At 47.8% G+C, this 14,044-nt stretch overlaps 1 long non-coding RNA gene across 1 annotated transcript; it reads left to right on the forward strand.

Moving 5' to 3' along the window:
- Positions 1-306: 306 nt before the first annotated feature.
- LOC135410347 (uncharacterized) lies at positions 307-11,744 on the forward strand. Its single transcript, XR_010428641.1, has 4 exons — positions 307-630; positions 4,654-4,750; positions 7,337-7,504; positions 7,594-11,744. It is a non-coding gene; the product is annotated as an uncharacterized LOC135410347 (long non-coding RNA).
- Positions 11,745-14,044: the final 2,300 nt, after the last annotated feature.

The following is a 14,044-nucleotide window of genomic DNA, read 5'->3' on the forward strand; positions in this document are numbered from 1 at the left end:
AAGCTGAAGAACTCATAAATTCACATATATTCACAAAAGGAAGAGAATATGATTTTTTGAGACCATAGTCAGTAGAGCCACATCTCCCGTTGCAGAAGAAGATAATGTGGCAAGTTCACTATAACTGTGACTTCTTTAATAGTAGTAACGTAGTTCTACAGCTCTGAGAGGAAGGCTGAAGTCTGGCTGCAAGTGAGCCTTTGGAAGTAGCAGCCTTTGTGAACAGTCCAGCAAAAATGGTTGAGTTTTGGCTCAGCTGTGAAGTTTTGACAATGAATAATTGCTGTTATTTACATAACACCCCCGCACAAACCATAAACGTTTGGCTCTCTGACCCTGGCCATGACCACAGAGATCTGCAGTAGATGCTCTTTCACGTCCTCCCTGTTACACTCTCCCTTCCAGCTGCCTCAGCAAGGCTGGTCTGGGCTAGGGGGAGAAGTGCTGCAAGTGATACCCATGGCACAAATAGGGAAAGACCCAGCTCCAGGTGGGGAAGCAAAGCTGGCAAGAAGCCAGACTGCAGAAAACACATGGGAAAACCAAGCCTGAAGGAACAAGAAGAGGACAGAGAGAAGAACCAAAAGGATAATTGCAGGCAGGGAGTCTGAGCTGTTTGCCAGAGCAGAGGTAAGAGCAGCCTTTGTATTGTACATACAGTTTGCTATCTCTACATCCTTTCACAGAGGACACAGCACAATGCATGCAATGACAGTTGTACTGGCAGGGCAAGAGACAGAAAATTAGCAAACACTGAAGGGGAATTACCAATGGAGGGTCAAAGACCAGGAGGGAAAGAATGAGCAGAGAAAGCTAGGAGAAAAACTGAATAGTTGCAATTAAAATTAAAAAAGCTTTAACAGAAAAAAAACAAAAACAACACCAACAAAAAAACCCCAAGGTACATTCTTTATAAGAGTAAGGCTTATTTTCCCCAGTGCCTTCCCTCGTCTCCATTGTGCATCTTCTTTCACCTTCTTTGTCCTTCCTTGCACCCAGCACCCCTCTTCTGACCTCAGCCTTTGCCTAAAGTCCCTCACTCTGCCCCACTTACCATTTCCACTCCTCATCCAGCGTCCCCTCTGCGCTGTGCTCCCAGCCCCCTCCAGTCAGCACTTTCACTCACACCAGACCTTGCTCCGATGAGGAGCTGCCCCTGCCTGCTCTGCCTCCTTTCCCAAGAGCCAGTCCATGTCCCTGCTGCTCTGTCCTTTCCTCCTCAGCCCCCCTTCAGCTCCAAATTCCTTGCACCTCTGGGTTTCCAGCTGTGAATAGGCGAATGTTTTTCCTGTTGCACAGAGATGCAGAAACCCAGGTCTGCTGGTACACGTCTCTTCCCAAACCATCCATGCTGCCTGTGTGCCTGTCCTTGGCCCAGCAAGCAGCAGCCAGTTCCTCCTCCTTTCCCTCTGTGAGAAGCCATGGAGCAGGGATGCAGGGCTCAGCCCTGCAGGGAGGCAGCTCCAATCCATCCACTCCTACAGCCAAAGGTGGAAATAGCCACCTCACAACTCACAGGCTACTTTTTGCACGGAGCCCAAGGGACCCTGCATCAGGCAGGGATTCTGGCAAAGCACTTGCTCCTCTCTTCCCTCTGGGCTCCTGTGGAAGGGTCACAGCACTCCAAGGACCCTCCTCCCTCTTGTGCAGCAGCACAGGGCACGAGGGACAGGCAAGATGCTCCACCACATCAGGAGGTGAAGTACTGGCAGGACAGACAACAGCAGGATTATCCCTCTAGCCTGCCAGGAAGGGTGAAACTGGACAGCTGGGAAGCAAGTGAACCCTGAGTGGCCACTGCTGCAGCGGGTAAGCGTGCTTATTTTTAAAACTAAGCAGAAAGGAAAAGTACTGTCACCATGTCTCTTGCTGATGAGGTGCCACCCAGGCCCAAGCTGTGTTTTGGGTCCCTGGGCATGTCAGTTTACTGTCTCACAGTATTATCCATCTGAGACCAAGCAGATGAGGATTTACTTTCCTTTTACTCCTCCTTCACTCCCTCTCACAGAGCAATTGCCCTCTGCCACTGCCCGTGTGAGAGAGAAGGTCAGACTTCTGTCAGTGGCCGGATGCCACTTCCCTGGAACTGCCACTCATAGCTGTGGCAGCTAGATGGGAACCAGGAGATGGGTTTCAAAAAGCAGCCAGTAGAGAAATATGGCATTTTTAATGTCCTTATTGCTCAGGAGGAAAACCAAGAGCAAGGGCCACAGCACAGTGTGGTGGGACCTGGACAGCAGGACCTGAGGTCTCCAGGGGACTTGGCAATGAGCTCTGTTGCCGTGGCTCTGCTGTGGCTCATACCCACGTGAGCTGGTTTAACACCAGCCTGCGTATTATGTATCAGTGCTTCAGTTATAGCACAAATAACCAGGCTGATCCTGCTAAGGTAAAGCAACTTTCGTTTGCAGCGGTGGATAAAATACCTGCCTTAGCCAATTTGCAGGAGCACCTGTGTCCCTATGGCTTTCCTTCACTCCTGCCAGTGAGCCAGGAGCAAAGTAAAGTCTCTTTAGGTGCTGGTGCCATGAACAGCAAAGAGATATGAGGAGAGGGAAGCCTAAACACCTGCTGACCTCTCTTTGTTTACCCTTAAAAAGAAACTCCTGCCCTTCAGGCTGTAAGCGGACTCTTATATCCACGGACCAAAACCCATAAGCCCTGATCAAACAAATCTCAGGTGGCAGCTACAATAACACTTCTGTGTGAGGATGTGCTCCAGTATTTGACCAACAAGGTTAGATAAACAGGTACATCTGTTAACAGTGAGAAGTGTAGGTAATTTGTTGTGGGGATTTGGGATTGCAGCCGCAGTGTCTTGAATAGAGTCTCTGAGCCAGCCCTGCTTAATTAGAAACATAGCTGGGTTTTGTCAAGGCAGGTAGCTTCTCTGATGTCTGCTAATGGAATAAATTGCATTTGTTTAGACTGCATTTTTGGTCTCCCTGACTGCTGGGAATAAGAATTAGACCGGGCCCTGCTATAAGCAGCTATCTCTCCCAGTAACTCATCCTGGGACTAGAGTTGTTGCAGCCTGCCAACATTCTCTGGCTGCTGGGCATGTGTTTCCCATTGATCACACTTAGCCAGAACTTGGTCTGACCCCTTATCTTGATCCTAGAGCCTGGGGTTGACTACACAACTCTGGGAAAACCAAGGAGTGCAACCTGTTTGAAGGTCTTTGCTCCAGCTGCCCAAGCACAAGCACCGGCACCTTCAAAAGGGCACCCCTGCCTTTATTAAAGGGAGAAAGCCACAGGGAAAATGGCAGCTGCTGGTTCATTGCTCCCTACTGCATCGTGTCGAGGTGTGTCCCGTGCTGTTACAAGCACTTCTGATGAAAAATTGAAGCAGCAACTGAAGCTGAAGTGATGAAGTGAAAACACCTGCCTGCCGAGAAATGTTAAAGAACCCAGGTTTACCTGCGAGGCATTTGGAGACAGGGTCATTTGTTTTCCTGGCCGCCTGCCAGCTCACCCTTCCTCTTGTGAGACCGCTGCCTTTGAGGTGCTTGGTGCCCTCTGGCCCTGCAGCTCTCCTGCCTCCAGATGGCCCAAGGAAAAAAAATTAAAAATGGGGAGGCTTCAGAAAGTTGCCTCCTCTGGTCTGAGAGGAGCTGACAAAAGCCAGCTGCAGAGCCAGGAGCTGAACCCTTCCCTTCAGCTCTCTTGCTTCCTTTAGCTACTGTGTTGAGTGATGTTATTAGACTTGTTGCTCCCAAAAGCATCACTTTTAGGATCAGCTCCAGAATGACTGCAAAATAAAGGCAGCTTACGATCCAGGCATAATTCCTAAGGATTCTAACCCCATCAGAGCAGCTGAATAACGAGAGCAAGAGGCAGAAACAGTCTGGAACAAAACCTTCAGCCTCCAGCACGCAGTGTTTTAATACTTCCCTGTGACCTGAAAGTCTGGCCAGAGCTACTTCACCTACCAAAGCCCGGATGTCCTTACGGGTGGGAAAGCTGTGCCTCCCTAGTGCAGCTAGGGAAGAGATTTTAGAAGAGGTTAAGACCCAGTCCTCAGCAAGATTTTCAATCCAAGGGCTTCATGGGATGTTCTCTTTACCTTCTGCCAGGGAATATGCACAAAAATGCTGAGAAACCTCCTGTTCTGCAGATACTGTCCAGGAAAATTGGGAAGGCTCACTCTAAGCTGTGTCCAGGGAAAAAAACCATGCTAACAACCACTTAACAAGGCTGAATGTCCTTGGCAGCTATTAATTATTATCAGCCCTTTACTCCAGCAAAGTGTGTGAGAGGCTTTCAGATGCAGCGTTCCGCAATCCCCGCACAAGCTGTTATTGATTTGGCACATAAAAAGAGGGTGATAAGTTTGTGTTTGGAGTGGGCTGGAAGGACATGAATAAAACCCTACAGCCAGGAAAGTATGTGCTTTCTTTTGAAGGACATGTTACTTTTTGCTTGTTCAGTTTAACCATTCCTTACTATCAAGGTCTCTTTTCCTGCTTTTGGGAGATGATTGATGGATGAAGAGGAAGCTTAGTTTTGACGTATTTCACTGAGGAAACTAGAATTAGTGGTTACTGAATGCTGGCAAAGCATTTATGGATTTAGACTCAGTCCTTTCATAACCATTATCTGAGAGCTCTTAACAAAGTTTGTCCCCATATATTTTTCCTTTGGTTCCCAGGATCCTTAGTGGTGGGACAGAAACACTCTGCAGCTGCACAGAAATGCATGGATCTTACTAGCTCGTATCCTGAAGATCTTTGGTCTTTGGCACTATGGTATGTCTCTCAATTTCCCAGCATGGCAAAAAACTGAGCCACCCCCATTCACACAATAGCCCAAAACCAACCTTGTGATTTGCCTTTAATTCGCAGTTTGCTTCCAGCCCTCTCCTGCTTCTTTCCCTCCTCCTTTTGTATTCCTCATTCACACTGTAATCAGAGGTGGGTTAACATAATGCAACTGTGAATCAAGTAACTTCCACCATCTGTGATGAATCAGAGAAGATGCAGCAGGCAGGAATGGCTCAAAGGGAGGTGATTTTTCCCTTTAGAGATTTTGAGCATAAGAGATTCACACAGCCTCCTTCAGAGAGTCAACTGGAGTGCCTGTACGTTTGGGGGGGTGCAAACTCCCTGAGTAGCTGATGGATGGAAGCAAATACCTCCAGGTAGGGTTCAAAGCTGCTTCACAAGATAGTAAAGATTGCAAGATACTAAATCTGCTCATCTTCCTCCTCCTCCCTGGAACTGGCCTGGTCTATCACATGCACATCACACAAAGAAAATATCCATGCTAACGAGTTGATTAGTACTAGGGGATATCCCTAGGCACTGGCTGCTGCTGGTACATCCCTGCTGCTGATACATCCACACCATCAGGGTGCTGCTTTTGGTCTTGATCCACTGGGATTCTCCCCAGAAATTCTCCCGTGTGGTTGGGGAGTTGGTGGGAGTCAGTGGGTGTTTCCATCAGGCGTTTTGCAGAGGCCATGCCAAGTTGCAGGGTGAACCAGCCTGGCTGTGGCTGGCCCCTGGCAGCTGCCTGGGGAAGGTTCTCAGGGAAGTTTAATGGCCAAGCACAGACACAGCCTATTGCTCTGGGGTTTCTCTTCGCTTTCTTCCTCTCCTGTGCCAGAAGAGCCCTGCACAAGCCCAGCAGATGGCACTCCACCATGGTGTTACACTGAAAAGCCCCTCACAAATAACCTGGCCCCTGGGGGTGCAGGGTGGTGGGCCAGACAGCTGCTGCTGTCACGGGAAAGCCCTGCCAAGTCTGGGCACGAATTTGAGGAGTTTGAATGAGATTACTTCATTCACATATGTATACAAATAAATAAATATGCATACCTACCTACCTACGTCTCTGTCTATATATCTGACAGGGCCAAACCTGCCAACTATTGCTAAAACACCTTCAGGGCACGAAGGGGCAGAGGGTGCTCAGCACTCAGGAAGGTCTGAGGGAGGCCGTGTGTTCGCAAGGTGGTAACACTCACTGGCTCCAAAAGGCTTTGTCAGACCAAGCCTTGTGCACAGCCACCACGAGGGACTGGCCCAGATTTTGGTCTGCACTGACATGGGAGGACAGTACAGCCCTTTGCAACCTGTGACTGCCACCCAGGTCAGCCTGCCATGCCAGCTCCATCTCAGCACCCGCAGCTTTAGCTCCAGAGCCATCCCTTTCTTTTTCTTTTCCCATCTCCATGAATCAGTGCTCCTTCGGCCAAAAAATATGGCTCAGCACATCTCCTCATCAAAGTTTGAGTCAAGAAGTTAAATTCTTCATCTGCTAGTCTTCCAGAGATTGGCTTTGCAGAGCATGACAAGCTTCTCTTTATGATCGCCAGAAAATGTTAAAAAACAAAGGTGGGCCTGCCAAATTCATTCCAGCGAACAGTAACTCTTGGCTGCATGAGTTTAGTCATCTTTTTCTGAGCTAATTCCCTCTCTTTTTATCTTTTCTGCTGGTTTTTCACCCAACTCCACGCAATGACAGATGCTTGCAAGGACAAAGCTGTAGCCTCCTCTGGTGCCAGATGAAGCTCAGCTGTTCCCACCTCCTGTGGATGGTCAGGCTCCTTGGTGAGCTGGGGTATCACTTTTTTGCCTTGAGAAAACAGGCAATTTCTGGCTTGGAAAGAGGAAAGTTTCTGCTTGGCAGCAAACTGCTGCTCCCAGAGTCAGTGTCTGCACACAGGCTCCTCGTCTGAAAATGGAGCGGGCTCAGGGCAGATAATGTGGCATTGCAGGACCGCTGAGCCAACAACCACAGCTTCCTACCAAGCATTTTAGCTTTCCCTAAGTGGCTTTGGATTTCGTCTGTCTCCTTTTTCCCTCTGACATTTCAAAAATGTTCAGACGGCTGAAAATTTGTCCTGCAGTTTTGAAACAGTTGCCTCCATGATCCCGGCTTCTCTCTTAAGGACACAAGATGACACTTCCCTGGAGATGTTCAAGGCAGGGTTGGATAGGGCTTTGAGCAACCTGGTCTAGTGAAAGGTGCCCCTGCCAAAGGCAGGGGGGGTTGGAACTAGGTGATCTTTAAGGTCCTTTCCAACCCAAACCATTCTATCATTCTATGACCAGAAATAAGTAATTTTGTTGCATGCAAGTAAGTGTGTGTTTTTTACTTTTAAATGTAGTTTTCAGTTGTTATAAACACAAAAGGGCAATTATTGGGCTATTGGTGTCTTTTGCCTTCTAGGGTAAGTGACACTGCTTAGCACTGATGTGTCTAAGATGGTATCAGAGCTTGAGCCTTGAGCTTGTGTCAGAGGAGAAATACTGACATCAGCAGAAGCAGCCTTTGGGCTATTTAAATATGGAGTTTATGAGTTCACTGTTGCTGCTCTTTTGGTCCAGGTCTGGGCACCAAACTCTTGCAGGTTGCTACAGTGGGAAGCTGGGAAGCAGAACCTCCCCCGAAGGATTCACAGCACCACCCACATCAGCATCGCTGCAGCTGCGGGCTTGTTGTCTCCTCTGCGTCTCCTCAGGGGATGTGTCTGCTAACAGGGCTGTGCAAGTGAGGTAAGTTTCCCCAGCCAGAGCAATACCCTGAGCTGGGCAGTGCTTGCCCTGATCTCTCCTAAGTTGTCCCTTTATTCCTCTCTCTCCAGACTGAGGGGCACTGGGCAAACAGGATTTGCCATCTCCAGTCAGAGGTAACAAAACTGTTTCCTGCACAACCTGAACTGGCAGCTGCAGGTGTCTAAACTTGGAAAGGAAAGGGCAGCAGGGAAGAAGAAAGACAGAAGGAATAGAGACAACCCCACCACATAGTCTGAATGTATTTCTTTTTTCCTGGAAGAGCTGCCATGAGCACTGGGATCTCTCCTTTGTTCTCTGAGAGTTGGTGGCTGATGCCTGTCAGTTCATAAGGATCATGGGTAGCTCTGAGAGCATCTCAGGGGGTGAAATCTCTTCCTTCCCCTCTCTTCAACTCTGATCTGCTGTGCTGGAGCTGGTACATGCCATATGTGGCCTATCCCCATCAGTCCCAGCCAGCAGAGTTCAGTTCTCCTCCCCATAACAGGCAGAATTCAGCCTCTGGCTGCTTCCTTGGCTCTTTCCATCACAGGACTTTTTTCATCTACATCTCAACTTTGCCAGAAGTGAACAGTTTGAACTGAAATTGCCCACACTGATTATCCCTTTTGGGTTTTCAGTCAAAACATTTCTAGTGTTTCCACTGGGAACAGCCAGCTGTGCTGGGAAGGGAAAGGCTGAGAAACTGAGGGGCTGGAGAAGGGGATTGGGTATGGAGGGAGAGAGATTTGCAAGAGGCAGGGAAGTAGATACAGGTGCTATGGTCTTGACTGTGCATTGTGTTTAAGTACCTGCCACAGGACTGTGCAAAAGTGGAGAGAGGTGGTGCAGGAGAACCAGAGAAGCTTCAGCTCCAGCCCACCCTCCTTGAGCAGATGTTTCACTGCCACAATCCTGGAGGCAAAGTCATGAGAGCTGGGGCGGGAGAAGAGCTGCTGACATGCTCAGCAGCCAGCAGGATGGCCTGTTGCCTTCCTCCTTGGCAGCTGTGTGTGGTGGGGCCCCCCCAAAACCTGATGGAAGATTGGGATGTGGCTCCTTCCAGGGAACCCTGGGTGACACATAGCTACACTTAATTATGTGGGGCTTACAGAGCACAGTACAGAATTTGAGGTATTTTCTCCTTCCTGGGCTTGTTCCATCCTGGATTCACATGCACACAGCACTGACCTCAGGGCTTGGATCAGTGAAGGCAGCAGCAAGTGTGCAATTCTCCTTCCAGGGGGTAAAGGATAGGTATGGTTCATGCACAGCTCAGATGATGGCTTTTCCAGGGTTCTCCTCTTGCTTGGTCTGTATAGCTGGCAAAAATCTCACAGGACATCTGCCTACAATGGGAGAGAGAAAGTAACTATTCTTATGCATGTGGTACCCTTGAAAGTTGCCTCAGCAAATAAATGAGCACAGAGAAATGACCCTCATTGTTGGGGCAAAGCTGCAAATCAGGTCAGTCTGGAGCAAGAACAAATACTTCTCTGGTGGGTGCAGCTTTCCTCATGGCATAACTCTTCTGTGGGTATACAAAGACTTTCATCTGCAGGACTGTAATTTCGGTGTTTTTCATTGGAAGTTACATTTCTGCTTTAAGTTAAAAAGAAGAGCCAGTGCTCTTGGTTCAGACAATGGCAGAAGACTTGACTTGTGTGTCTATGGTGGTTTTTTTTCCTTATAGAGTGTGAAGGAAAAGAGTCTTGTTCTATAAGTGTCATCCAACTGACATGAAGTGGCCAAAATGCGAGCGGAAGAAAAGAAAAAGAGGAAAAGAAATTGTATGTCTACTAATTTTTTGCTCTTGCCATTTCCACCATCTGACTTACAAAGGTAATGCAAAGGCTGCACTTCCATCCCAGGCTGTGATGCCAGTGCTGGGTACTGCTATGATAAGCAGTTCCCAATTTAACTGAAAGGGAGGGCACAATAGTGCAGAGACAAAGCAACAAAATGTGCAGTTTTTACTTAAGCATTTCATTCCTGCAGTTCCTCTTGCCAGATTGTTTTCTTCTTTTTTCCAAGTCTCCTCTTTTAAATTTCACCTTGGAGCTGGAGGGCTGGCTCAGCCCAGCTGCCCAGAGCTGCTGTATGCTCACACAAACCACAGCCAGATGAGCCCAGCCTGGCTTTGAAACACGTTTTTGCTAAAACTCTGCCATTTCTAGGTCTCCCCCTCCAATATCAGCCCTCGATGGGTGCCCACAGAAAGCTTTTGTCTCTCCAGACCCGCCGGGCTCGACTCAGAGGCAGGTGTCCCGATTTCCAGGCAGGCAGGGAGCAGCCTGGCTGTGGAAAGTGATAAGCCCTTGGTCAGCACAGCGTTTATCTCCCCAGCAGTGGCAGCAGCAGACAAGAACAGCGTGTCCTTGACCCAGACAGGCGCTGGGTACGCCAGGCTGCTGACAGCTGAGCTGGGGAATGCTATCCCAAATCCCAAGCCACACGGGAGCAGGAGGAGTGCTCCCATGGGGAGCACAGGAGCTCCAGACCCCAACCAGCAGCCACTCACTTGTCTGGTTCAGCCTTTGGGGTGATGCCACCTCACGCCCCTGACTCCTGGATGTCTCACAGGGACCATGACTCCCAAATACAGGAGAACATGGACAGCCTGGCACTAAGCAGCAGTTCTGGGTTGCTGGAGGGAAACTGAGGGAGGCACTGTGTGTGGCTTTTCATTTTCTTCTCATTTTTCCCCCCCTTGTCTGTTTTCTGGAAAAAATAAAAGCCCTTTAATTGTGCGAGTTACCATCTGGAGGTCAGGCCGTTGTGAACAATAAAGCTTAGGTTGTAATTATATTTATTCTGGGTAGGTTTCTGCTTGCAACTCATTTTAATGCCTTGGGCCTCCCTGGTACGTTCAGCTACGGGAGCAGAGTTAATTGGAGGCGTCTGGCTTAAATACTAAAGGTTACTTGAAACCTGCAATTTCGGACAGATTAAAGAAATCTGTGAAAGCACTCAAACGAACCACAGATCCTGAAGCGCACCCATAGTACAACTTCTATTAGCTTGCAGTAGACCACAGACATGGAAAAATGCTTTCAATGAATATTGGTTGAGGAAAAAGCTAAGCATTTGTGATTTACAAAGTACCCGTGGCAATTAATTGAGCTGTTGGCCATGACACAGCCTTGCCTTCCTTACTGAAGCAACTGGGATATGGCTTACAGCACCTATGGAAAGATTTGGCAGGGTGAGGAATTATCTTTAATGTCTTTAGGAGAATCTTAGCTAAAAAACCACCCTCTCCTCACTCACTAACCCCTCACACCAGCCCTCTCCCCACTCTTTTGTCCCAAGCCTGTCTTCTGGAGATCAATTCTCTGTGCACTCTCCTGGGGGCTGTGATGAAGCAGAAATGATGGCTGCATTCATCTTCAGACATTATCCTCCCATTGCCACCACATCTTTCAGTAATACAGAGGCCTGGCATGGCTTGTTCCCTGAGATGAGCCATTAATGCCACGAGCTGTGAAGAGGGAGGGACTGGGAGGCAGCTGAGCATGAACCGGGCTTGTGCCATGGTGTCTGGACTCAGTCCTAAAATTTAGTGTGGGAAGGGCTTTCCCTGAACAGCAGAGACACAGCAAATGTCTCCCTCCATTCTGGTATGAGACTGTGAAGATGACAGGCATCTGTGAGGGATGAGGGGGAAGGGGTGTAAAGGCAGCTTGCTTAAAATCAGTTGTCACATTGGAGGGAACAGCTGGCAAGTCGATGTGTGATTAGGCTTGACCCAACAGTTGGTCCTGACCCCATGTGGGAATGATGTCCTTTCAGGGAGGAGAAGAATGCCCAGGCTTTGTGGGCTAACAGGCTCAGAAGATACCATCTTCCCTTTGTCCCACATCTCTCTGAGTTTTGTATACGCTGCTTTTTGTGGTTGGGGGCTAAAGAACAAAAGGAAATGTTTTAAACACAGAGTTTGTTCAACGTGTCCATCTCATGTTCGTGGTATGCTGAGCTGGCCAGGCTGCGCTGAGGTCAAGAAGTGAAGTTAGTTTTGGTTGTGCATTGAAATTTATCAGTAGAATAAGGATAAATATCCTGGCAGTGAAAGGCCCACCTCAGTTCCATTGCTGAGAAGGCTTTTCCTGGGATAGATTCTGCTTCCAGAGCCCGAACAGAAAGAACCGGCTCAAAAGAGGAGTCAGGGGAGACCAGAGGTTCCTTTTAATATCTTGTCAGTAAATACTGTGTGCTCAGACACACAGTATGAGACACAGAAAAAATTCAGTGTGTCACCCACAAATCTGTGATTTTCTCTTTTGCTAGTTCTGATCAGAATTTTTCTGAAATGGTGAAGAAAGTCTCCTTTTATTCTGATACTTTTGTCTATTGCCCTTTAGGAAATTTCAGTCAGCTGTGCCATTTTGCCTTTTATCCCATAACTCTGTTGCTTTGACATTCAGGTTATGGACTAGGAACACACACTGACACCAGTGACAGTCATTGTTTTCCTTACAATGCTTGGGTCACGAACCAGTAGGAGAAAATTGGTATTCAATTCATGAGAACTGTTGCAAAATTCCAAATGCTGCAAAGCAAATGCCCCATCTCTCTTCTGGGTTCTCGGTTTCTCAGGGTCTGCCTGGTACTGTAAGAATTTTGCTGGGACTCACCAAGCTACCTAAATTTATTTTATTTTATTTTTTTATATGAATGCTGGCTTTGTCTGGATATTCTGTGGCAACAGTGTCAACGTCAAGGTGAAAACTACTGGAGGAGAGGAGAGCAAGGGGAGGCAATGAAGAAGAAAAGAGAATGGAGCGGAGCTGTGAGCAAAGGAAAAGGCAGAAGTAGGTGATTAAAAAGAGATGCCAATGACAGCAGCAGAAGTGTGGGAGAGGCAAGTGCAGCTCAACAACCCCAGTCCACAGAAGGAAGAAAAATGAATTCTCCTTAACCCCAGCACTGGGGTGAGTGGGGTGTGCATTTATACCATAGATGGCTAAGTCCAGTAGCATATACTGTCCTTACTGTTAACAAAGGCTTGAAATCCTCTGCTCTAAGACCATCCAGCCCTTTGAGACCATCCATCCAAAACCCCATTTATTTTTGTTGTATTAATAGAAGCAGCTCAGGAAGCCCTCATCCCAGCACGGTTTCAACACTTTATACAGCAGGGGGTCTTAATGGGATCTCTTCCATCCAGGGGGCCATTAGCTTCCCTCCTTGTCTCTCCATTTTCCCCTTTCTAATAAAATACTAGTCTAAACACACACTGGGGTGTTAAGAGAGTGCTTTCTGCACTGGATGTGTGTGAAGTAGCTCTGACTTGTTTCAGACTTTAGCTTTAAATGGTTGCACCCCTGTAGAAAAAAAAAGGAAAAAAACCCAACCAAAACCCTTCTAGGTAAGTCTGAGTGAACCAGGTGCTGGTTTTCTCACTGCTGCATCACCACTTCTGTTTTTCTGACCCCTCTGTCACTTACTCTCAGCCTGCTGTCTCATGTCAGGGACACTTGGTACCTGTTGACAGTTTCCATCACACCCTCTTGCTGGGTCTGATCTGCAGCTGGGCATGGCTCTGGGGTGTGTGAGAAGCATTTCAGATGGCCTCAGCTGGAGGATGTTGTTCCTTATGCCATAGTTGGCAGATGGGAAACATCTGTGCCCATTATACATTAAAAAATTTTTCCTTAGCGCCCCCGAACAGGACTCGGTGTCTGGGGACTTGAGCCAGGCTGAAGACACCATCATCTTTTTGGGTTTGAAAAGGCAAAGAAATAGTGACTGAAAGCAGCACCAGTTTGATTTGGTATCATTTTGTGCCCAGTTGACACAAGTGGCCAGGACTACCGATGGGACAGGAAACATCAGAAAGATACTGATGTTTATGAAGTTCTTAGAGACACTTTTCCAAATGGATCTATAGTTGTGCAAAGCATGAATACTTGGTAAAATGATTTCTATTTATGTGTTTTGTTTTTTTTTTCTTCCTTGGCCTGCATGTTGACTGCTCTCTTATTCCAGCTGTCCTGTCTGATCATTTGCAAACTAACCTGGCACAGTGAACATTTGGACTTTCTCCTTTTCTGCCTCAGAAAGAACAGGCAGGTTTTTGCACCAGCATAGCTGAGCAGCTCACAGGTTCTGCTCAGGGGACCTCATTTGCTTGACAAAACTTGCTGTTGGTCATGTTTTAAGGTAACTTGAGTGTCACAAGGATGCCCTGTTCTTGTGGTTCCCAACAGAAAACTGTGATAGAAGACGTAAAATTGAAGAGCAAGAAGAGCACTCTCCTTTCCCAGCTGCCATTGGTTTCCTCCCATTTCCCTCGAACCCTTTGGAACCAGAGTTTGGGGAAGGACTGAAGACAGTTTCCAAACTGGACCTCTTGGAAACAGTTTGTTTCCACATAGGCACCAGTCTGTGGGAACAGTGAACTGCATCACGTCCCACTTCATCTGCCGTGTTCCATTATGCTTCTGGACTGGTCTGTTCAGTATCTCTCTCCCTCTCCTGCAGCTGGGGAGGGAGAAGATGATAAATTAGACGTATTAAAGCAAAGACTTCACATCCCCTCAG

Source organism: Pseudopipra pipra, chromosome 2, assembly GCF_036250125.1.
Source record: "Pseudopipra pipra isolate bDixPip1 chromosome 2, bDixPip1.hap1, whole genome shotgun sequence".
In the NCBI taxonomy this organism is placed as follows: Eukaryota; Metazoa; Chordata; class Aves; order Passeriformes; family Pipridae; genus Pseudopipra; species Pseudopipra pipra.